At 50.5% G+C, this 23,563-nt stretch overlaps 1 protein-coding gene across 1 annotated transcript in view; it reads left to right on the top strand.

Annotated features, from left to right (window-relative positions):
* Positions 1–624: 624 nt before the first annotated feature.
* Positions 625–23,563, top strand: part of TFEB (transcription factor EB) — a 54,322-nt gene continuing 31,383 nt past the window's right edge. Inside the window, exon 1 of the mRNA XM_045498167.1 lies at positions 625–824. The gene's annotated coding sequence lies outside the window, so the exon portion shown is untranslated. The remainder of the gene's footprint in view (positions 825–23,563) is intronic.

The raw sequence follows: 23,563 nt of genomic DNA, 5'->3' as shown, positions 1-23,563 counted from the left end.
ACTCATAATGGGAGGGAGGGAGGCTCCTTGGACATATTTTTCCATGCTGTCCTTGATCAGCCTGACCCCAGCCTTGTCCCTTATGTTCAGGTGCAGGGGTGAAAGCACGAGATCCAAGTCTGGCATTCCACTCCCAAACATGAAGGAAACTGAGGTTTGCCATGCAGTCGTTTCTATAGCAACAGCACACTATCTGGCACCCTATATCCTTCCTAGACTCCAGGCAAGACAGCCTCCTGCAGGCCTCTCCTTGGGGTCAGAGAGGCCACAGGGTGTACATAGGGAGCTGGAGTGCGTGGCATCACTGACTGAGAAGAGAAAAAAACTTGCAAAAGGGGCAGAAACCAAGTGCGACATAAGTTCCAAGTTAAATGCCAAGTCCCCCGTACCCAGGCCAGGGCCCGCAGAGTGGGACTACAAATCCCGGCGTGCCTGGCAGAACCGACGGGAGGGACTACATTTCCCCGCGGGCGCCGCGGTAGGCCCTCGAGGGGCGGAGCAGGGCGGGGCGGGACCGCGGGGGGGCGTGTGCTGCCCTCTGCCGGGCGCGGCGGGAAGTGGGTGCGGATTGACAGTGGGAGCCCTGGCGCCGGGCGCGGGGCTCGGTGACAGCGGAGGCGGCGGCCGCGGGCTGGACATAGGGAGCGGCGGCGGCGCCGACGGCAGCGTGAAAGGGCGGGCAGGGCGGGCCTTCCCGGTGGCGCGGAGCCGGAGGAGTCCGGGAGGGGGCGGCAGGCGCAGCTCGCGGGCCGGACACCTGAACTTGGGACAAGTTGCCGGAGCCGCGGGGGACAGGCGGCGGACGGATTGACCTTCAGAGATAGGTGAGAGGGACCGAGGGCCAAAGGGTGAGCGGAAGGCTGGGAACCCCGGACCCAGGCTCCCCCGCCCTGATTCTGTGGGTCCGGGAGACAGGTGGGTGGATGGGGGTGCCGGCTGAAGAGGGGACAGGGAGTGTGTGCGCCGCGCCGCCACCCGCCCCGCTGTCCGTCTAGCCCGAGACGTTGGGCACATGGCCGGAGCGGCGCTGCCCGCCGAGCCCAGGAACTCCTCCGGCCCCTCACTGCAGGCCCGGGCCGGGGGCGGCTTCTCTGCGACCTTATGTAACCAGGCGGGAGGGGCCGGGGCGGGCATGGGCCTTCCCGGCTCCGGAGCTGGGAGTCGAAGGGGCGGGAGGCGTGGGAGTGAACTTGCAACAAGTTTGAGGGACGTGTGGGCCTTGCGCCTACTCCTTCTCCACCGGAGGCGGTTGGGGCGGGTGGTACGGGGGACGGCGCCGGAGGCCCGGGAGGTGTGCGGGGGCCGAGTCTGGCCCGGCCAGGCCCAACCTGGATGGTCCGGGGGAGTGGGAGGGCCGGGGCGGCGCCACGCCCCCGGGCTGGAGGGGGGCGGGTGGAAGTACCATCCTCCCCACCCCCCCTTCCCGTCCCTTCTCCCTCGGTGTCTTGAAGAAGCCGCCGCTGCCCGCGTCCCCTGGTATCCCTGAGCTCTGTCTTTTTCTCCTCCTTGCATTATTCCCCGACCTGTGGGAGCCCCACGCCCAGAGCTCGCCCTCCGCGCGCCCCTCTTTTTACTTTCCCGGGAGCTCCCGGCCATCTGCCCGTCCCCGGGTACCCCCCACCTTCTAGGTCCCGAATCCCGGAAAACACGCCCCCTTCCCCTTATTCCCTTAGTTCGCACCGCCCAACCCCATGCTGCCCCGCCCCCTAAGTCCGCGCTCAGTCTTCTCCCCACCTCCCCGAACCCGGGTCAGCTACGCGGGCGCCGCGCGTGCACTTCCCTCCTTGAAGGGAGAGGGTTGATGTCAGCTCCGTTCCCGCCCCTTGGCCCCTTCTCGGCCAGGGGTTCTGGCTTCACGCACGGCTGCCCCGAGCTGCTCCGGTTTGCGCGAGCAGGTTCGCGCCGCAGCCGCCTGGCGTGCCCCAGCCCCGCGCACAGGGGGGGAAGAAGGGAGGGCGCCCGGGGCGGGGCTCGTCTGCATGCGCGTCCGCACTGCCCGGAGCTCCCCTCCCCGCTCTCTGGCGGCCGCTCACCGCGGAGCCCTTCCCATCACAGTCCACTCCAGCCGGGAGTCTCTCGCCCGTCTGTTCTGGGGACTGTTCGGCGCGAACGGTTTCGGACTGGCGTTGAATGCAGTGCTTTCTTTGGCTTTGCGTCCGCCGGAGAAGTGTTAACTGCCGCCCAGACCCCACCCTGAGTGAGGGGTCTTAGTTGAGCAGGGAAGGGGCAAGGCCGATGCAGGCCCTGAGTGATACTTCTCCGATGTGGGCTCGGGCCCCTGCACCCTCCCGGTCCAAGATTCCACTGGCCCAAGACCTGGCAATTCTTGGGGCGGGGGGAGGAGGTAGCTCTGGTTTCCTCTTGGGCGGCCAGATGAGGTTGGCTCAGATCAGAACGTAGTTCTTGGCTCCTTAGCCTGTTCGCGCTGAGGCTTTCTCCGTGCCCAGCCTGGTGGACAGCCTCTAGGCCCTGCCCTCAGGCAGATCACAGTCTGGGGGAGAGATGCCAGCGATAAAGGCCAGTCTTAGACACAATGGAGGGGAGAGTGGTGCGTGGTAGTCTGCTGGTATGCTGGTGCCATGCCTCAGTTTACCCAGTCATGGGTAAAAGCAATTTACTTGGCCACCTTCTTTCTGCCTGCCCCCCCCCCCCCCCCCCCGGCTGCTGGGGTGGAAGAACTGGGAACCAGAAAGTGTAAATGAAGTGCCGTTTGGGTGACTCTGTGCTGGCTTCTCTGGAAGGGGGCCAACGTTACTTACAGTTTACAAGGCCTGTTACAGCTACAGTGCTATTTTGCCCTCTGCGAGGTGCAGACAAATCAGAATCCTATTCCAGCTCCCACGGAAGTGGTGCAGGGCATGGGGCAGGGGACATCCCCTCAGGTGAACACTACATTCATGGAAAACTAGCCGGGCTTCTGAGGGCTGATGGCAGGGTGACTCACAGTCAGATGGACAGGGGGTGGGCTAGGGCAGGCAGGAGCCCATCCAGGGGCCTGGGATGCTGGGATACCCAATGCCCACCTCCATTGCCATTGAGGCCCCCTTTCAGCCTCCCACCCTTCAGGCCTGGCTGTCCTTTGAGGGTCTGGCTTCTGGCCCTGATTCCTCTTGGAGCTTTGTTTATGGCTGTAATTGTATCATTAGCTGGAGTTTATAGAGTTACTTAGCACCTGCCCCCACAGGGAGTGGCTCAGCCACCCCCTGGCTTCTGTCTCTTCCTTTTCAAAGTCAACTTGGTTTCTGCCGGCAGCAGGCAGCAGGGGGGTTCCCCAACCGCAGCTGGCATGAAAGCCAGGTTGGGCCTTTGTCCTAGGGATGGAGGGCAGTCAGCACTTGGGGCCCAGCTTGGGGCTGCCCTGGAGATGACCGTGGAAATTGGGTTGACCTCCTCTGCTCCAGAGGGAGGGAGTTCGGGATTTCCAGTGCTGCCAGAAGTGTCCACGTCCCAGGATGCAGCAAGTGCATATGCATGTAAGGTGTATATCCTCATCTGAAAAAAGAGAGAGACAAACACACGCTCCTTCTGGGCTCTTGTGAGGATTCAGGGTGGAGCAGTGCCTGGTACACGGTGAGTCCATAGGGTTGCTGTGTGTTCCACTGTGGGTGAGTGAGATTGATACGAGTTTTGTGTGTGTGGTTATGAGATTCTAGGTATCTAGATACATGTGTACAGATGAATTGTGTACGTGTGTGTCTATGAGAGTATCACACGATATTAGAATATTCATCTCGTCTCTATGCTTTAATAGAACAATATCCTAATAAAGTTATAAACAATAGTTGCCAACATTTATATTGTGTGTTTGCTCTTTGGAACGAAGTAGGGATGATTGTTTTCATTACATCGATTCAGAGAAGCTAAGCAAGTTGCCTGAAGTCACACAGCTTCAGAGTGGTAGAGATTCTAACCTGGGCCCAAGTGACTCCAAAATCCATGTTCTCAATCTCTAAAGAAGACCACTTCAGGGTTTCTTAGGCGTTCTGTCCGAAAAGGTGGGCAGAGGGTGGTCTGGCAACCTTCTCTTCCCCAACAGGGTGTCCTGCTCTGAGCAGGGGTGGGAGCTTGCTGAGGCCTCTGCCCCAGGACTGCACCTGTCTCCCGGCAGTGCTGCTGAGCTGCTGACACAGGTGACCAGAGTTCTGTACCGAGAGCTCTCCCGACCCGCCCGGGGAGAGGAGTTCAGACCAGGCTTCCTGGGTCTCCTTGGTAACCTCACACATTAACTTACAGCAAAGCCCTCACTAGGCACGTGTTTACTCAGATGTGGGGACAAGTCTGTAGCGGCTATGGAGGGAGAATGAGCCGCAGCCAAAGTCGTGAGCATACTGGTGTCCTCTCACTGACAGGCTATGTGTCTGGGGCAGGTCCCTGCTCCTCTCAGCCTCAGTTTCCACATCTGTGTACCTAGATCATCTGTGGGGTGCCCTCCAATGTGAACCCTCTACCTATCTTTGGCAAAGGCACCTGGACAGGAGAGGCTTCCAAAAGGGAGGGACGTGTCGTGTGTGTGTGTGTGTGTGTGTGTGTGTGTGTGTGTGTATGGTGGGGGGTGTGGTAGGGGGTGCTTCTGAAGTCCACTCAGTAGAGTTGTAGCTATAGGCTGGCCCTGGTGGTGTGACCAGCCAGTTTTTCCTGGGACATAGTCACAGCCAGCATGTACTGAGCACTAGCTAAGTGCCACCTAGCCAGGAGATTGTTAAGAGCATGAGCTCTGGGGCTAGGCTGTTTGGCTTGGAATCCCACCTCTGCCACTTACCAGCTGTGTGGCCCTGGGCAAGCTGCTTAACCCTGCTGTGCCTCTGTTTGCACACCCAGACTAACAGTGCTATAGTGAGGGCTAAGTATTCTGCTGCACGCTGCATGTACAGGACCTCGAATGGTGTCATGCTCAAAAAAGTGTTATCATAATGGACTCTTACGGCTCATTTATTTCTTTATTTCTCATTTCCAAGTGAGGAAATGGAGGCATAGAGAGCTCCAGTGAAGAAAAAAAAAAAGACCTATGGGTTGCGAACAGGATTCCGCCGCACGTCTGACATCCTCAAACGAAATGCCTTACGGGGGGCGCTTTGTGGCTTCCCTGGCCGCAACCCCCACTGTTCCCTGTTGACCACACCTGGTCTCTACATTTGACAAGGTAGCAGAGGGAACTTGGCAATGCTCGCAGCATCTCTGGCACCCCTGCCCCACCCTGCCCTGGCCCTGGGGATTCCTTGGGTAGCATCTGGCTTGGCCACTTACTCCCCATTCCTGACCCATGGCTTTCCCCTGCACTTCTGCTGCCTGCCCCTCCTCCCCTCTGCACCAGATGTACAGATCCCCTTGGCTGCAGTGTGACCGAAGGCAGCCATGATATCCCAGCAACAGGGCAGGATCTGGGACTTGTTGTGCCCACAGGAAGTGCTTCGCTGTGGGGCGACGGGGCAGGGGGTGACAGCAGAGGGTAGCTGAGAGGGGCAGAAGCAAGAGGCAGAGTCATCACCAGCTTTCTTTCCTGGCCCTTAAGTGTGGGCATGAGGAGGAGGGGAGAAGGGACGTCTGACCATGCCTGCCCCTCTCCAGCTTCCTTGGGGGCAAGCCTCCTTGTTGGCTTTTATCCCAATGGCAGAGACCCTAAAGTAAAATGTGATGCCATGGGGATTAATCCCTAATTCCAGCAGACTTGCCAGAAATCCATAGTCCATATTTCCTCCTCCCAGCCCTTGTTCATGCTGGTCCCTTCTCCTGATACACGCTCCTCTGTGCCCCTCCCCTTGTCCAAATCCTTGGTCCATCATATATATATATATATATATATATATATATATATATATATATATTAGTGCATGTGACTCTTGAAGGAGGAGCTTTGGCATCAATATGTTAAAAATTCCCCAAATGGGAGTATCTGAGTGGTTCAGTTGGTTGAATGCCTGACTCTTGATTTCAGCTCAGGTCATGATCTCATGGTTTGTGCAGAGCCTGCTTGGGATTCTCTCTCTCCTCTCTCTCTGCCCTCTCTGTTCATGTGATCTCCCTTTCTCTCTCAAAATAAATAAATAAAGTTTAAAAAAATTCCCCAAATGATTCTGATGCCCTTTCTCCAAGGCTATGGTTCTCAAATTTGGGCATCAGGATCGCCTGGAGCAGTTGTTAAGACACAGATCGCTAGGCTTTACCACCAGGGTTCCTGATTGAGTAGGTCTGGAATCAGTAGGTCTGCAAATTCCAGTAGGTCTGGAATTTGTATTTCGGATGAGTCCTTGGGAGATAGATGCTAATGTTGCTGGTCCCCAGACCACACTCTGAGAACCCGCTGCTTTGTAGCTACCCAGCCAAGAGCTTTCTGTCTCCTGGGTCTCTGATTGCTTTGGGCCTCTTAGGTCTGTCTCCTTTCTGAAGCCAGGTCCCACGAGGCAGGGACCACTGTGAAACCATTTGGTGATCGCCAGTCCCTGGTATAATCGGCCTCCCTTGCCCACTCTGCCTCCCTGCCCCCACCTCCCATTAAACTGACCACTGTCCAGCCTTGTGGTCTTGGCACAAGACCCTCTGGGACAAGTGCTCAGAAAATCATTGCTGCTTAAGTACGGTGGGATGAGGTGGACAAAAAAGGACAGCACTGTCCCCAGGAGTCATCAGAACACGGGGCAGGGTCTAAAGCTCTTCCTGCAAAAGTGCTTGGAGCCAGAGTGGCATTGCTGGAACACGGGGTGGGGTGGGGGGGGGCATCCAGAGTGGCCCTTGACTTTGTTGAAATGAGGCTGTAGAAACACCCATCATGTTATTTTACTTTCCTACCCCATGGTGGGCAAGTATTGGATCACTGTTTGAATTGTGTTTCTTGCTAAAAAAAAAAAAAAAAAAAAAAAAGATAGGGACGCCTGGGTAGCTCAGTCAGTTAAGGGTTCAACTTCAGCTCAGGTCATGATCTCACGGTTCGTGGGTTTGAGCCCCACGTCAGGCTCTGTGTTGACAGCTTGGAGCCTGGAGCCTGCTTCAGATTCTGTGTCTCCCTCTCTCTCTGCCCCTCCCCCTCTCATGCTCTCTCTCTCTCTCTCTCTCTCTCTCCCTCTCTCTCTCTCTCCCCCCCAAAAAAATAAATAAATGTTAAAAAAAAAGTTAAAAAATGATAAAACATGCACAAAAAGCAGCTGTTCCCTTCTCCTTTCCTCAGACTGGAGATGCTGGGAGGGCGGAGGGAGGAGGAGGTGTCACTGTTGGATGTAAGGGTGTCTCCATCATCTTCTAGGAGGACTTGGGCCTTCAGGACAGCAGATAGTCAGGCCACCTTGGGGGTTCACCCCTGGGCTCTTGGGGCAGTTCCTTCCTTGGAAGCTGGACAAGCTGGGCAAACCCCAGTGGGAGGCGAGAAGAGGCGCCCTATCCCCAGTGCTTAGAAGAGAACCTGGTATACAGTGGGTGCTCAGTAAATCTTTGTGGAGTGAGTGAGTGAATGGGTGTGACTTGAGCCCCATCAAGTGCCCAGAAATGAGGACACAGCAAACGCTTTACTCAGGGTCTCTGCCCTGCAGGCGGGGTATCAGCTTCACGTACTAAAACTCAGGGACAGGTACATAGCTGGACAAGAAGGAGCTCTGCCCCCAGCCCCCGCCCTCCCCAGGATCCAGGTCCAGCCTCACTCTGGTTGGGGGCTGACCATCTGTCTCTTCCTGTAGAGAGTTTGCCAACAGCACCTCCCTGCCCCCCCACCCCTCCCAACCCCCCTTCGCCACCCTCCCCCACTGCCAACCCCTCCCCCACCCCCCACCCCTGGTTCTACTAGTGGTTCTGTGGGGTGGGGCTCCGGTTTGTTTTCTCCTGTTTGCCAAGGGAAGTCACAGCCTGTCCTCTGCCTTGTTTATCATTGGTTTTGGGACAGCACCTGCCCCAGCCCCCCTACAGAGGTATGGAGTGGCCAGGAGGTGACACACTATCCTGTCCCGCCCCTGTCGCGTCTTGTCCTCTCCTGGCTCTAGCCAGGTGTGTTCTCAGCTGCCCCTGAAGCATGGTGCTGGCTGGCTTTGCCGTGGGCCGACTGGGGCTGTGGGGCTGGGAGGCTTAGTAGCCAGCTGGCTACTACTACCCCTATATTTTGGAGAGTAGAGGACTGAGGCCTGGGGAGCGTGAGGGAGGCTCTCCGGCACCCCATGGCCTTAAGCACCTCCTGGGTAGCTAACACTGTGCCGGCCAAGCAGGGTGGGTGGGAATAAGAACACAGCTCCTCCCTCAAAGCTGACAGCCTCACTGGGAATTTCACTAACCAGAGGACAGAGAAAGGCAGATTGGTGTTAAGATAGTACAGAATTACACACTAAATGAATGTATGCTCTTTGCTCTGAAAAGCATTCTTCCTTGGTCTAGAGAGTTTACAAAAGGGCTCATGCAAGCATGGAGACCTTGGCTCAGCCCTATGCACCCTCCAGACCCCCAAAAGGGCAGCTCTGTTGCTCCCTGGGTCCTCTTACCTGGGAGTCACCTCTGCAGACGTGGGAAGCCTCAGTCCTGGACAGAGTCCTTCCTTCCAGGAGGACTAGCGGCTGCTGAGTGCAAGGGGGAAGGAGCCACAGGGAGGTGGCTGGCCACCCACCTGTACTCGGAAGCCCTGGGCCATGGGGGGTGTGGTGCTCAGTTGGGCCCAACCCCTCAGACCTCTTTGGGTCTCCCTGTTGCTGAGCCCCAAGACTTGACCAGGAACCTGGGGGCAGTGATTCTGCTCCCCCCGCCTCTGGCATCGTCCCTTCTTCCCCCTTTCCTCTGCTCCCCACGTCCTCATCCCTCTCTACCTCCATTGACTTCCACTGCATGTGGAACATTGGCCCTCCATGCATGTATGTCTGTCTCTCCTGCTCTCTCACCCCTTCTCTCCCTCTTAATTTCTTTTTTCTGCCTCCCTCCTTTTGGTGTATTCAGAGGGCTCCTTCAGTGCCCCCCCAGTGTGAATCTCCGAGCCCTGCTGTCGGGGGGCAGGGGGGCGTCCAGAGGAATCTCACCCAGGGCAGAGTGAGGTGGGTGTGAGGGCACCCAGCCTGAGGTAGCCCTCTGCCCTTGGGGAGCCAGGGGCTTGCAGTGGCTGGGACACCCCCAAAGTGGTGGTGGGGAGATGCAAGGAGCCAGAGCTGGCTCCCTGGCCAGCTGGGGGAGCCCCTCCACAGACAGCCATGAGCATCTCCGGATACTCTCGCCCCATGACTTAGCTGTAGATTCTCATCCAGTTTGTGGGGCCTAAGTATAGTGGTTCTCAAAGTCGGGTGTGAGAAGATAATAGTAGAACTTCTGTTTCTGTTTATTTATATCCCACCCTTGTCTCCCCGTTTTGTTGTGAAATATACCACGAGTGCTGATAAGCACGTAAACGTACATGCACACCGTAATAAGTCATTGTAATAGTGAACACCCAGGCAGCCACCACCCCAGTGAAGAAACAGAACGTAGCCTGCCCTCCAAAATCAGCTGGTGAGCCTCGCCTCTGTCACAACCCCTTCCCCCCGAGGTAACCACTATCCTGATCTTTCTGGTAATCAGTAATTGCTTTTTCTTATCACATAACCACCGATGTCTGCAATCTTTATCAAAAGAGTGTGGCTTTGCCTGATTTTGAATTTGATACAGCCAGAACGACGCTGAACATGTTCTCTAATGTTGTGTCTTGTCCACTCAGTGCGTTTGTGAAGTTCACCCGCGTTGCTCCGCGGAGCCCACGTTCACGGCGGTACACGCAGTTCATTCCACGGCATGCACTTGCCACCATGTTTGCATCCGTCCTGCCGCTTGCGGGCATTTGGTTTGCTTTCCTTCCTTGGCTACCGTGAGCACTACTGTTAAGACTATCCTTGTACGTGTTTCCTGGTGCGTCGGTGCGTACCCTTCTCCAGAGGGCCGATAACCCCGAGTGCAATTGCTAGAGCACAGGGTGTACAATGCATATTTCACCTTTAGGAAATGTTTCGTTAAGTGGTTGTACCAATTTATTCCTCACCAGTGGCACCTGAGAGTTCCCATTTCTCCATATTGTCGCCAACACTTGCTGTTGGCGGACTGCTTAATGCCTATCGTGCTGGTGAGTGCGTAACAGAAGCTCATCGTGGGTATCGCTTCTCATCTCACTCCCCTTCTCATCTTTTTTGTAGACCTGTTTTTGTGGATGCTGGCTGACCCGCACGATATATCCATACGTTGGTATTTATAAGCAGTTTGTGAGGAAAGAAGCAGGCACTGGGGGTGCCCATCATTTTTTCCTCATAAGAGTTTGTGACCAAAATAGCCGAGAGACTATTATAATACTGAATGCCAGCGAAGGGCTGGAGGTTGGAGGGGTAGGAAGATGGTCTTCAGAGGAGACCCGCAATGGGGCAGCCTCTGCCCAGAGGGTACTAAGCTCACAGAGTACTCAGGCCCTCTTGCCCAACACATCTGGCCAAGGAGGAGGAAGGCTATAGGGCTAGAGCCCTCAGAAGATACCATGCAACTTAGAATTGGCAGGTGCCTATCCTTCCGGGTCCCCTAGGGCAATAGTTCTCTACCGGGGGGCGATTTTGCCTCCTAGGGGACATTTGGCAATGTCTGATGACATTTTTAGCTGTCACAACTCAGGAAGTGCTGCTGGCACTTAAAGAGTAGAAGCCTGGGATGCTGCTAAATATCTTACAATGCCCCGGGCAGCCCCCTACAAGGACTTATCTGGCCCCAGAGTGTCAGTGTTGAGGTTGAGAAATTCTGATCTGGGAACAGAGCCAGGAACTGAGATTTGCCATAAACTTGCTACATGGCTTTGGGGAAGCTACTTCAGTGCTTCAAGCCTCATAGGGAAAATGAGGGTGGAGAGGGGTCCTGCCCCCGCCCCTTCCTGAGGCTGTGGTCAGGACTCAGGGGAGGGTGGTTGTGTAGACACTTTGGGAAGCATCCCTGCAAAGGGGCCTGCGCTGGTTGTTTTCTTTGTGGTCCCAGCCCCTCCCTCTTGACTGTGCTCCCCGTCCCTTGAACTGGAGGTGTCAGGTGACCAGCTGTGGGCTCGCCCTGGTTCCTGCTATTCCAGGCCTCAGGGCTGTAGGGGAACCGCCCTGAGGGCTCCAGCCTTTTTGATGAGGGCAGCAGAAATGAGGGGCTCTCTGGGGGAGCCCTGGGGCCCAGGTAAAACCATTTCTGACTTTGTCCTGAGCTGGGTGGGAGTCCAAGGTTGTGTGGGGTGATAAGAGGTGCCTATCATACTCTTTATCTGAGGCCCCGTTGTAAGTCTGGACCGTAAGGGATGGGAGTCAGAGGTCATTCTTGGGGGCTCTGCACACCCAGGCCTGTCTCCTGCTCACCATCTGTGCCCTTCCAGAGTTGTTATGCCAGAGAGGGCCCAGGGTTGGGTCAGAGTCTGGGTCAGAGCTCCCTGGGCCCCCCTGACCTCCCTGTTCTGGGGCGCGCTTCACCTTAGTGGCATCTCCTGCCTTCTCCAGGGGTCACAGCCAGCCTGATCTTCTTCCTACAGCAGTGTGTCTCCCTGAAACATACTCTCATTGAAAGGGTCTAGTAAACTCATCCACCCTGAGGTCTAGGTGACTGACAATGGCTTAATAATTGCCAGGCTTTCTTGGCAAGGAATGTTGCCTATCAAAGGTGGGACTCCCTTAGACACCAGAAAGAAGCGCTAGCGAAATGTCAAGTTTCTTTGACAGGCTGTGAGAGAAGTACTTTGGGCGTGAGGAACCCCTGAAGTCACGTGTTGAGCAAGAACGTTTTGTCACAAGTGAAAATTGTATGGTGGCTCCTATCTTCCCAGAACTTCATAGAATAACCTTGGTCTCAGGGTCCATTTCAAGGTGGGGCTATATAGCAAGACTGTGAACTGGGTGTCTGGAAGCCCTGGGAAGGCCCAGGACCAAGGTGGCAGATATGTGGTCAGTCCGGAAGGTGGTGGACTGTGGGGCTTTGGGCTAAGAGGGTACATGTCTCCAGGAAGGGCTGGGAGGGTGTATAGGTTAGGGCTGGGCTTGCATTGGACCTAGTAGGCTTCCTGAAAATTCTCCCTGCTCTGTGCCTCTCCATCTTGGGGGGGGGGGGGGCAGGTGCAGCAGGGCCTATGCATTTTGAGGCCAGGCTGTGTGGGTAGTGGGGGGCTGTCAGAGGCTGAGTCTGGGAGGAGGGAGCGCACTGTAGGGGTCCTGGAGCCCAGAGTGGGGGAGATGGGGTGAGATGGAGCTGGGAGCCCGTCTGTGTTGGGTAGTCTTGTGGGTATGTGAAGCCTTTCCGGGCGGGCGTGCGGTTCCCTCTGCGCCGTGAGTAATCCTCGGCCACACTTGCAGCTCCCAGGGGATTGTGCAACTTCCTCTCAGGCTGAGGTGCAGGGGGCTGGGTGAGAAACAGCACTGGGGAAAATGAGGAAACTGGGGCCTGCACTGGGGCAGGGGCACGGGCCTGGGCTCTGGCCCCCCAAGTTGCTGAGCTTTCCAGGGGGCCTCCTTCCAGGGGACTTCCGTCTCCCAGGTCTGAGGGAGTATGTGCACATGAATGTGTGTGTGTGTGTGTGTGTGTGTGTGTGTGTGTGTGTGTGTGTGTTGTGTGTTGTGTCTTTGGGGAGGTAGCTGAGTGGGGATGAGGCCCCAAGGGCTGAACTGGCATTGGGGTATCTTTCGAAGAGGAACGGGAGACACCGAGTAGGGTCGGGGTTGGGGAAGCAGGTGGCACAAAGGAGGGGTCCCTGGGCCAGGCTCGGGGGGAATGGGGATGGTGGAAAGTGTGGCAAACCAGGATTCAGAGGAGCTGGCTGCCAGCCCCACTTCTGGGGAGCTGGGCAGCCCTGGGCAGTTTAAGCACTCCCTGCCTCGTCCTCACATCTCCAAGCTCATTTTGAGGCTCGGGTGAGGCCACAGTAAATACCTCCTTGCCTCAGGGATTGGGAACAGACACTCTGCGGGTCCCCCTGGGTTCGAATCCTGACCCTGTCACTCTGCAGCTGTGTGATCCTGTTTAGCCTCTTGGTGCCTCAGTTTACTCATCTATAAAACAGAGGTGACAATTATAAAGCCTACCATGTGGGTCCGTTCTGGGGATTAAAAGACCTAATTCATGTAGAGTGCTCAGAGCAGCGCCTGGAACCCAGCAAGTATGGGCTCTGCACAGGCAGATGCTTTCCTGGTACCCAAGCATGTTTGTAAACAGCAAAAAACTGCCTAGTGTTCATGTGACTATTTTTGATGGCAGGGATTTGAGCTGGCACCAGGGATGATGATAATAAGAGCTCACATTTCCCAGGCCTTACTTCATTTCAGGTACTGTGCCAAGTGCTTGACCGGCATCAGCCCCTTGAGCCCTCATAGTCACCCAATAGGGTGGGTGCTGTCATTACCCCATTTCACAGATGGGGACATGGAGGCACAGAGGGAGGGGTCCGGTGACTTGCCGCAGGGCAAGTGATATCAGTGAGGAGGGACAGCAGAATGGTCCATGGGAGCCCTGAGTCAGATCCACGGCCCCCAGCCCAGCCCCTTTCCTGGGTTCTGCCGGAAGTGGGTTGGGAAGAGGGAGCAGGGTCAGCTGTGAAGGTGAGAAGCCTGGCCGCCAGGCCTGTGGGCTCCGGCCAGTCTCCGATCAGGTAGTCAACTAATATAGAGTTGAGTTAACACAGGGAATGGCTTTTTAGAAGTTGACATTGGAGTGGACTTCCTCGGGTGTCCCTCCTGCCAGTGTGTGGACTTGAGAGAGGGGCTGAAGACCTTCAGCGGGTGGGCGGTGTGGTGGGCGGTGAATGTGGCTCCAGATTCAGATACACCTGGCTTTGAATTCTGCCTGAGCCATTTACTGTGTGACGTTGGGCCTCCGTTTCTTCACGTGCAGAATGGGCGTGGTAAGTGTCCCTACTTCTCAGGATGATGAGGAGAAATGAGATGCCGTGTAAAGTGCTTAGCACAGGCCTGGCCCAGAGTGAGTCTGACGAATGGATGACTTTATTAGACACCTGTTGTAGAGGCGGCCATGTGCTGGGCAGGGAGTTTAGGCCACATGGATATCCCGAGAGGGCTATAATTTGGACTGTGGATCAAGGCCATTAATTGGACCCTAATTTCTGGCCATGAAGTCAGCTTAGGGGGTCTTTTTTTTTTTAATAACAAAGAATAAAGAGAACATCCAAGTGTTTTGCACAGTATTGGCAAGTGTCTAACTTTTTTATTTTGTGTTCATGTGCATGGGTATATGTGCTAGGGGTGTGTGTGTGTGTGTGTGTGTGTGTGTGTGTGTGTGTACTGGGCCAAATAAGATATATTTTTCTGTAGATCGTGGTATTTGGGGTCACCTCCTTAGAGATTATCTCCCTCTTGTGCAATGCTTATGGGGCACCTACTGAGTACACCACATTCGGGGGGCCAGACTAAGATTCTGGGCCCAATTCTTAGCATGGCATTTGTGAGGGAGCGGGCCCTGTGGGGGTCAGCAGAGGCAGAGGGGGAGCTGGTTGGGGAGGGCTTTCTGGGTGATGACAAGCAGTGGATGGGGACGGTATGGCGTGACAATGGCCGGGGTGAATGGTTGACTTGGGGTCTGGAGCTAGAGAGCCTCGTTGGCAGGTGGAGGCTCCCAGTCAATGGAGGGCTGTAGGACCAGACCCATGCAGGTGCCCATGCTAGCTAGAACAGAGGGCTGGGTGGAGGTCATCCCAGGGCACTGGACAAGGGCTGTGCCTGTCTCCTCTGGCTGTGGCAGGGTGGGCAGAGGAGGACTCAGGGTTATTGATGGTCCTCCAATCGCCAAGACTCACAGGATCTACAATGACTCAGTGAGCCCCAAGGCCCATGACTTAGCCATTTCCTCCTTCCCCTGGACCTTGGGAGCCTCCTGAGCCTTCTCCCTTCTGCTTCCCCAGCTGGCTTGAGTGAGTCTGACCTGGAACCTGGATAAGTCAGCCCTGAGCCCTGGTCCATGGGCCAGAAGTCTGTTACTTAGATACCTGCCCAGGGTCAGCCGGGGCCTCAGTTTCTTCATCTGTAAAGTGAGCATACTAACCCTTGAGCAGCTGGCCTTCTGGTTGGTGATGCTAATCTTGTGACCTATTGTGGATGAGGTGGCTGTAGGAAGCGTGAAGGGCTCTGGGTGGGTTGTCAGTGTTATCTCTAAGGCTGAGAGAGCTGGGGAAGGTCATGAGGACATCAGCTGCCTGACTGGAGAGCCCCCACCTCCCCACCCTGTGACCTGGGGCCATGGGGCTGTGATCGGGAGAGGCCTGTGACCCGTGGTGAGCTGGGACTATCCCTAGTTCTGAGGGGGAGGTGGCCTTTTAGGAACCTCAGAGGATGAGACCCAGGTTTGACCTGGGTCTGGGAACCCCGGTTCCCAGAGTCCTCCCCTACACGAGGTCCCCTGGGAGCCCCAGCTTGGAAGTCTGTATTGCCAGGTGAGGGGGGCAGTGCTCTGGGACTGACTGGCAGAGGCCAAGTTCCAGGAAGCCAATGGGTGGCTTCCAGCCTGCTGTGGCCAGAGCCCAGAGGCTCAGGCGTGAGCTCCTACGGTGGAATATGGTGTTTAATGGTAGCTCATATATATTGAGCATCTGCTCTTAGGCGCTGTGTTAAGCCCTTTTGTATATTTGCAAATACAATCTACACGATAAGATCTGATACACAGGTCTTTCTGTTATCCCGTTTTATAGCTGAGGAAACTGAGGCCCAGAATGGTTGAGCCTCTCACCCAAGGTGAGAGTGAGTGACAGAGCTGGGCCGAGGGTGTGAGTTGTGGATTCAGGCTGTCAGGGTTGAAATTTGGGTGGTACCACTGACGAGCTGTGTGACCTTGGACACAAGTGACTGAATCTCTTTGACCATTAGTTTCTTGCTCTGAGAGCTGGGGATTACATCAGGGCTTTACTCAAGGGTGGTTGTAAGACTTATGTGAGATAATGGAGGTGGCCCGTGGCACATGATGAGGGCCCCAGTAGGCACCATCTGCTTCATCACCGTTCCTGCTGGCAGCAATAACCTGCTGGGTGACCCTGGGCCGGTTGTGTGACACAGGGTACTGACCCCTTCCTTCCTTGGGCTGGGGGAAGGGGAGGACTTTTCCCTTCTTTCCTTCTAGCTTCTTTGGCTAGCCTAATAATTAAATGAACAGAAGATAGATCACCAGAAGAACATTTAAGTTTTGTGTGAACAAGATCCCCAAAGATAGGAGGCTCAAAGAAGCGACCAAAGCAGGCAGCTTTTATACCATTTGGACAAAGAAACAATACATTTGTGAAGAATGGACAAAAGAAAGAGGTTTGGGCTTGGGGGAGCTAATTAGCAAAGAAGTAACAAGGGTTGTTTATATAGCCTTCTTGGCCCCGAATTCCGTTTCTGGTGATGAGGCTGCCTCTCTGCCTCTTGGTACAGGGAGGGCACCTTTCACACGGCGGGGTGGGGGTTTATTTCCTGCTCCCACAGGCACGAAGGAGGGTCAGAGTGTCCTTCTTGCACCGCTGTTCCTTGAGTAACTTTAATTCAACATAATCAAGATGCCAGAGTGGGCTGTTTTGGGGTGGCATATTTTGTTCCTCTTCATTTTCACCTGTGAAACTTCAAGAAGTTTCACGGTTCGAAAAGCTGAGCCGGTAGAGTGCCCTATCGTTTCACTGAGTTAATGTTTTAGTCTTGGAAACAGATCAGTTCATTTAAATGGTTGTGTTTCCTTTTAGGGGGTGGTGATACACCTGGGTTCCCAAAGTTAGGCCTCTGTTGTGTGAGAAATCAGGTGTTTAATAAGGCACTTTTATGGACAGAAAAGAAAAACCAAGTTTAGCGATCAGAGCAGACTATGATCCCAGTTTGTGAGTTCTGAAGGCAGCCAGCTGAGATTTCTGGATGTCAGGCTCAAAGCCTCTTCAGATGGAGTGAGGGCAGACAGTGGCAATTTGACAGATTTTCCTGGTTTGCAGTTTGAAAGTCTCCGGTGATCTTTTCTGCGTGGCGCCCTCAGCAATAGGCACATGAGCTGTTGTGGTGATTTCTCTGAAGTTTCTATCAAGTTGTTCACACTCTGCAGGGCTGAAGGGAAGAGAGCAGCTTTTGCTTTTAGTGATTCTATGTTAAGAGTAGAAGAAACTTGGGAGCGTTAGTTTGGAGAGTGGTAGCCAAATATTGGAGGAAACTAGAATTCAGAATCCCGTTGTTCTATGGGTAGAAAACAAGACTTCATTGATAATTAACAGCACTAGAACCTGATATCCAAAAAGTGTACTATAATTTTTCGTTGGAACAACTTTTTTTCTCAACAGTTACCCCCATTTCTATCAAAGATCATCAAATTTTTTGCAAAATAGGCTGAGGTTTAGTGAATTTAACTTATTTATATAAATGCAACAAGAATTGCAATTGACTGTATAGCAACTTTTCATATGCTTTGTAGGAACTTTTCACAAGGAATCTCAGGTTGGACTTTTAAAAGCCTCTCGAGGCTGGGAAGCTGAGTCCAGGACTTGTCATCAAGCTTTTCCTGCAGTCACTTGAGATTTAGGTGAATTCCTCTTTTCTCCAACTCTCCCAAATATAGTGAGGTTTTTGCATCTGCCAGGAAGTGACTTTCCTTACTCCCCTGGTGAGGCTGCTGGGAACCCTGTAAGTACGATACCAGGCTGATTTTTCCAAGGGGCTTTATGGGCTCCATAAAGTCAACCTTAGTTCCTTAAAGCTCTCTGGTCAAATCCAGTTTGCGCATTTCTCCTTCAAATATGACGTTCCAGTCAAAGCCTTGGTTTCCAAAGCCAATGTTTCCAATTGCGTCTTGTTACTAGGAGAATAGATTTTTATTGACCTTGTGTAAATAGCTATATTGTCATGAAAATAAAAATACTCACTAAGAGTTTTCGAAGTCTGGAGACGTCAGATAGGGAGAAAAAGGTAAACGTTTCAATTCTAATTACAAACGTATAATTTACCAAATTGCTGTAAGTCATGGTTAGCTTAAGAGAAAAAATGTGTTTTTTTTAAATCTGGAAAAAATAAGCGTTAAAGATCCAACAATGTTTTAAGTAAACAGTTATAAAAATGATAATCATCTTTATCAGTTAATTCCGTTTCATGTAATTAATCCTTGTTGATATTGACCTTTTGTTAACAATTTTATGAATCCAGTTTTTCCTTAGAGTTCTGTCAATTACTTTTTTTGAAAAATATTTATTTATTTATTTATTTATTTATTTATTTATTTATTTTGAGAGAGAGAGAGAGAGAGAGGCAGAGAGAGACAGAGGCAGAGAGAATCCCAAGCAGGCTCTGCGCTGTCAGCACAGAGCCTGACACAGGGCTCAAACTCGCGAACCGTGAGATCATGACCTGAGCCGAAATCAAGAATCAGACACTCAACCATCTGAGCCACGTGGGTGCCCCAGAGTTCTGTCAGTTCTAACCCAGTTCAGGGGTATGATTCTGAAGGTTAGTAGAAAACCGTATTCTAGAGTACTTGTCAGAGTCCCTTCCATGAATCTTTCTGAAAATGAAACACTTTTGTAAAAGTATCAGAATAAAACAAGAACTTATATAACTGACAAGACTTAAAAATGCCTATGGTTAAAGATCTGATGAGAGCTCATTACAATGTTATTGACAAGGATATTTGGTTATTGCTGAGACATAAATCTTATGATAATAGCTAGAATTAGACTATATTAGGACATATCAGATTTCTAGGAATTTTATACAATTTCTGGAACACCTAAAACATATTCCTGTACAAATACAACATAAATAAGGCTTAATTTTATTTGAGAATGCTTCCCATGTGATTAAACGTAACAAGTAGGTCTAATTAGTTTAAAATTCCCTCCCACCACCTCTTACGTTTTGTTGTAATTGTTTTTGTTTGTTTAAAAAAAAAAGGGAGAGAGAAAGAATGAATCTTTCAGATGTTCCAGAGACCCTCTGGAAAGTCCCAAAGTCAGTTTGAAGTCAAAAAGACTTTATTTAGAATTTGATCTGGGGTAAGTTTGTCAAAAATATTAAAAGACTTGCATACTTGCCAGAAGGATCATAGATCATCATCAAACAATACTTACTTATCTAGTTAACCAAAGTGACAATAAAAGATTTAAAAGGCAAATACAGAAGATTCTATAGTTGTGCGCAAAACTTGGCTCTTTTAATATTGAGAAGACTTAGTTTTCTTAAGTAATCAAAGGTCTGATAGTAAAGACAAACTTAAAAGGTTAAAAAAAAAAAAAAGACCTTTTATAATCTGTTATCAGGAGCAGACCAAAAGTCAAAGAAAACTTTGTCCTTTTAATAGTCTTAGTTTTATAATAGGCAAGCTATTGATATTAAAGTTTATTTAAAAAAATTTAAAACAATTTATTTACCTTTGAGAGAGAGTGAGAGAGACAACAGTACAAACTGGGGAGGGTCAGAGAGAGACGGAGACAGAATCTGAAGCGGGCTCCAGGCTCTGAGCTGTCAGCACAGAGCCTGACGAGGGGCTCGAACCCACAAACTGCAAGATCATGACCTGAGCCGAAGTCAGACGCTTAACCAACTGAGCCACCCCGGGCGCCCCAAAGCTTATTTTTAAAAACCCTTGTAATATCAATTTGATTTTAGCCAGCTTGGTCACACAAGGTAAAATTTTCTCTCTTTCTCTCTTTAACTTTTTATATGCATTCAGTTTGTTCATTTTCTTCTATCCCATTGTGAAAAAACTTAGCTCTACTTTAGGATAAAGTCACTTTTAGTGCCTTCAACAAAAATGTATCTTCATACCTCATGCCTTTTCTAACCAAAATAGCCACACCCTACTCTTTTTTGCATATAGTTATTTCCCTTACTATTTCTAGTAGTTTTTAATTACATATATTAAGATTTTTAACCCTTAAAAATTATAACTTCTAGTGAAAACTAATAAGTAAAAAATGATGAACTGTATGTTACACCAGCATTCTAAATAGCAAATAGCTATTAGTGAAATAGTAGTAAATAAATAGTAAATATATAATATATAGTAAAATAGCAAATGTATAAATATATTTTATAATTTCTAGAAACATGTGCCTTTTTAGTAGTACAAATCTTTTAATGTCGCCAAGACATGCTTATTAACAGACCCAAACATCTCTAGTTCCTCCATAATAGGAAGATAAAATTAGGTAAACTAATGTTCCATAATTAATGTTTAATATTTTATCTCATTTGGAAATGATCTTGATATTCAATGAATTTCTATTATTTAACTTAGCAAAAGTAAGGGTAGAAGTTATCAAAAGATTTGGGAAACTTTTTTTTTTTTTTAATTTTTTTTTTCAATGTTTTATTTTTATTTTTGGGACAGAGAGAGACAGAGCATGAACGGGGGAGGGGCAGAGAGAGAGGGAGACACAGAATCGGAAACAGGCTCCAGGCTCCGAGCCATCAGCCCAGAGCCCGACACGGGGCTCGAACTCACGGACCGTGAGATCGTGACCTGGCTGAAGTCGGACGCTTAACCGACTGCGCCACCCAGGCGCCCCGGGAAACTATTTTTAAGTAGACATAATATAAACCACAATTCTTGTTGGAAAGTTTACCTAAACACTTTTATCTCCTTCATCTATTGAAATTACTTGTTTCAAACATTACGTTCAGATTACCCACAAAAACTTCATGAGACGTTAGACAAACTTAGACATCATCCCAAGCTATTTTTCTTGCTGACAAATGTTGTGACAGGGAAAACACAAACGTATTTGACCAGTAAACCCTGGTAGAATAAAAGCTGTATGTTTGCATCGTATTTAATGCTAATAACTCTGAAGACATGTCTATTTTCACTAAACCGACAAGCTTTAACAAGCTTTTATTTCCCAAAGATTATCCCAGATCAATGTGAACTTAACACTTCAGATTTTTCATTAGCCCAATTTTCAAATCGTTTCATCCTTCTGATGAATGACTTCTCCCTAAAGTTTGCATTTCAAAGAATGGCTCTTAGGTGCTAGAGAAGATGGGAATAGAAATTCTATATAACGAAGGCACAGAAAAAGCATCTAAGGCGGGGTGCCTGGGCGGCTCAGTCAGTTAAGCATCTGACTCTTGATTTCAGCTCAGGTCATGATCTCACAGTTGTGAGATCGAGCCCCCATGTAGGCTCCACGCTGACTGCTGACCGTGGTGTTCCCTGCTTAGGACTCTCTCTCCCCCTGCCCCTCCCCTGCTTGCGTGTGCTCTCTCTCTCTCTCTCTCTCAAAATAAATCAATAAACATTAAAAATAAAAGTATCTAAGTCTTTTCCAAGGAGTTTTGGGGTATATTTGCCTCTTATCAGAGGTCTAGAGTGATTCCTAGTTAAAATTTTCCTGCTTTTTCTTAAGTGCAGGATAATTCTATTTCCAATGTCCTGGTCTTTTACAATATCACGAGCATTTTGAGATGAAGAAGTGAGGTTTGGGGATTGGTAAAGACAGGTGGGATTTGAAGTGTGTCCAGAGCCACATTTCTGGCTTTGTAGAGATTTGCAAGATGTTTCCAATTCCCCAAGGACTGGACTGCAGCCTGAATATCAAGGGACTGATCTGCCCATCCACCTAAATTTGCTGCTCTATATCGGGGTGATCTCCAACTGAGATGGAAAAATTTCTACTTCTAGAGATTCAGGGTTTAAAACAGTGTGTCTAAAAGTCTACCTGAAGCATTTAACGAAGGCCCAAAAGTCTATCTAAGGCATTTAACAAAGGCCTTCTTGGACCAATTCACCTTAGGAGGGAAAGCCTCTATTATTGTTCTCATTATTGAACATTGGCCTCTAGCTGATTCATTTCCTGATCATTTGTAGGAGGGCCTGGAAGAAATTCTGGTCATCTGTTTTCTCTGTGAAGGGGGGAGGGGTGCTTTTCCCCAGGAGGCCATCTGGCTTGTCTGATAACTATGGTGTAATCACGGCTGGGAAGATCGTTCCATAGCAGCCAGTTGAGGTCCCTGTGAGTGGGGTTGTGAATGACCACTAATCCTTCAAACTCTTCTTTAAATTTGGTAGGATCTTCTCCAAGTAGAGACAAAACGGGCTTTGTAATTTCACGCTGTTAAAGAAGTCCTTAAGGCTAGCCACCATATTCCTTTGTATCTTCTTTTTAATTTACTCTATCCATAGGTACCAATAAGACAATTATTTAGAATGAGAGCTCTCTAATTTTTTTTTTTAACATAGAAGTTTGTCCAATTCAAAGAATCCATTGTCATTGATGAGGAGGATCTTCTATTAATCTTTTAATATGTTTTTTTTTTTTCAACGTTTATTTATTTTTGGGACAGAGAGAGACAGAGCATGAATGGGGGAGGGGCAGAGAGAGAGGGAGACACAGAATCGGAAACAGGCTCCAGGCTCTGAGCCATCAGCCCAGAGCCCGACGCGGGGCTCGAACTCACAGACCGCGAGATCGTGACCTGGCTGAAGTCGGACGCTCAACCGACTGCGCCACCCAGGCGCCCCAATTAATCTTAATAGTGACTCAAACCAATAAGCCCTTTCATGGCTTTACATGGACGTTAGAGGTGTTCCTAAAGAGGGTGCAAAAGTTGCAGCCCTTGCAAGATCCAGAAAGTTCATTCCCAGAGTTACTCTAAGAAAACAAAGACCTCTGTTGTCGTAGGTGGTAATAATGATGTAGTGAAAATGGAGTCTCTGGGAACGTTAGATGTCTCTAGTAACAGACCTGCTGATTTGTGACACCAGGTAGGTGCTACTGGTATGAGACTTTTCCAGCACTATTAAGACAATGCAGGTTGGGATGACTGAGGCCTTTAATGGATTGGGACCCCCTTGTGATTCCCCCGAGAGTTGGTATCGTCAGACAAAGAGAGTGCTGCTTGTGGCCTCATGTCTTGGAACCCCAGTCTGTTCAACAGGCCATCAAATGTATGACGGGCCATGCATGTCCCTGCTGGATTCCACCAGAAAAAATATTCTCCTTGGTCACAAAGCCAAGCTCTTAGGACGTAGAATAAGAGGAAAGGAAAGGAGACCCATGGTTCTCCTCCTTACGACAAATGACACAAAAGACAGAGACAAAAGAAAACAATGACAATCTCTGGTTGAAAGAAGATCAATAGAAAACAAAAGTATTTACAATACACTTTTACCAGAGTCCCTATACCTAAGGAACTAGTTTACACAAATATTTAGAAATGAAAAGGACTTGATCACTTTTGCTTTCTCCAGACCCAGCCGGCAGAGATCTAAGAGACTGACATGGTAAGAAAATTTACCTTCTGCTGGCTCCTGCTCGAGGTCCCAGAGTCTCTCAGCTGCTTCCGGAGTGAGCAGTGTCCAGCCAGTGAAGAGCTCCATGCTGGACAGCAAAACTGTAGGGGAAGAAACTTTCTCCTTCTACCCTTCTAGGTTCTTTGGCTGGTCTAATATTTAAATTGACATAAGATAGATTAACAAGAAGAAAAACAAATTTAATTTTGTATGTACCATAGCCCCCCAAAATATGAGTCTCAAAGAAGTGACCAAAGCAGGCAGCTTTTATGCAGTTTAGATAAAGGAACAAATTGTGAAGAATGAACAGAACAAAGGGGTTTGGGCTAAGGGTAGGTAATTAGTAAAGAAGTAACAAGATTTGTTTATACAGCCTTTTTGGCCCCAAATTCCCTGTTTCTAGAGATAAGGA

The sequence above is a fragment of the Leopardus geoffroyi genome, chromosome B2, assembly GCF_018350155.1.
Source record: "Leopardus geoffroyi isolate Oge1 chromosome B2, O.geoffroyi_Oge1_pat1.0, whole genome shotgun sequence".
Lineage (NCBI taxonomy): Eukaryota > Metazoa > Chordata > Mammalia > Carnivora > Felidae > Leopardus > Leopardus geoffroyi.
This window is presented reverse-complemented; position numbering and strand designations above follow the sequence as displayed.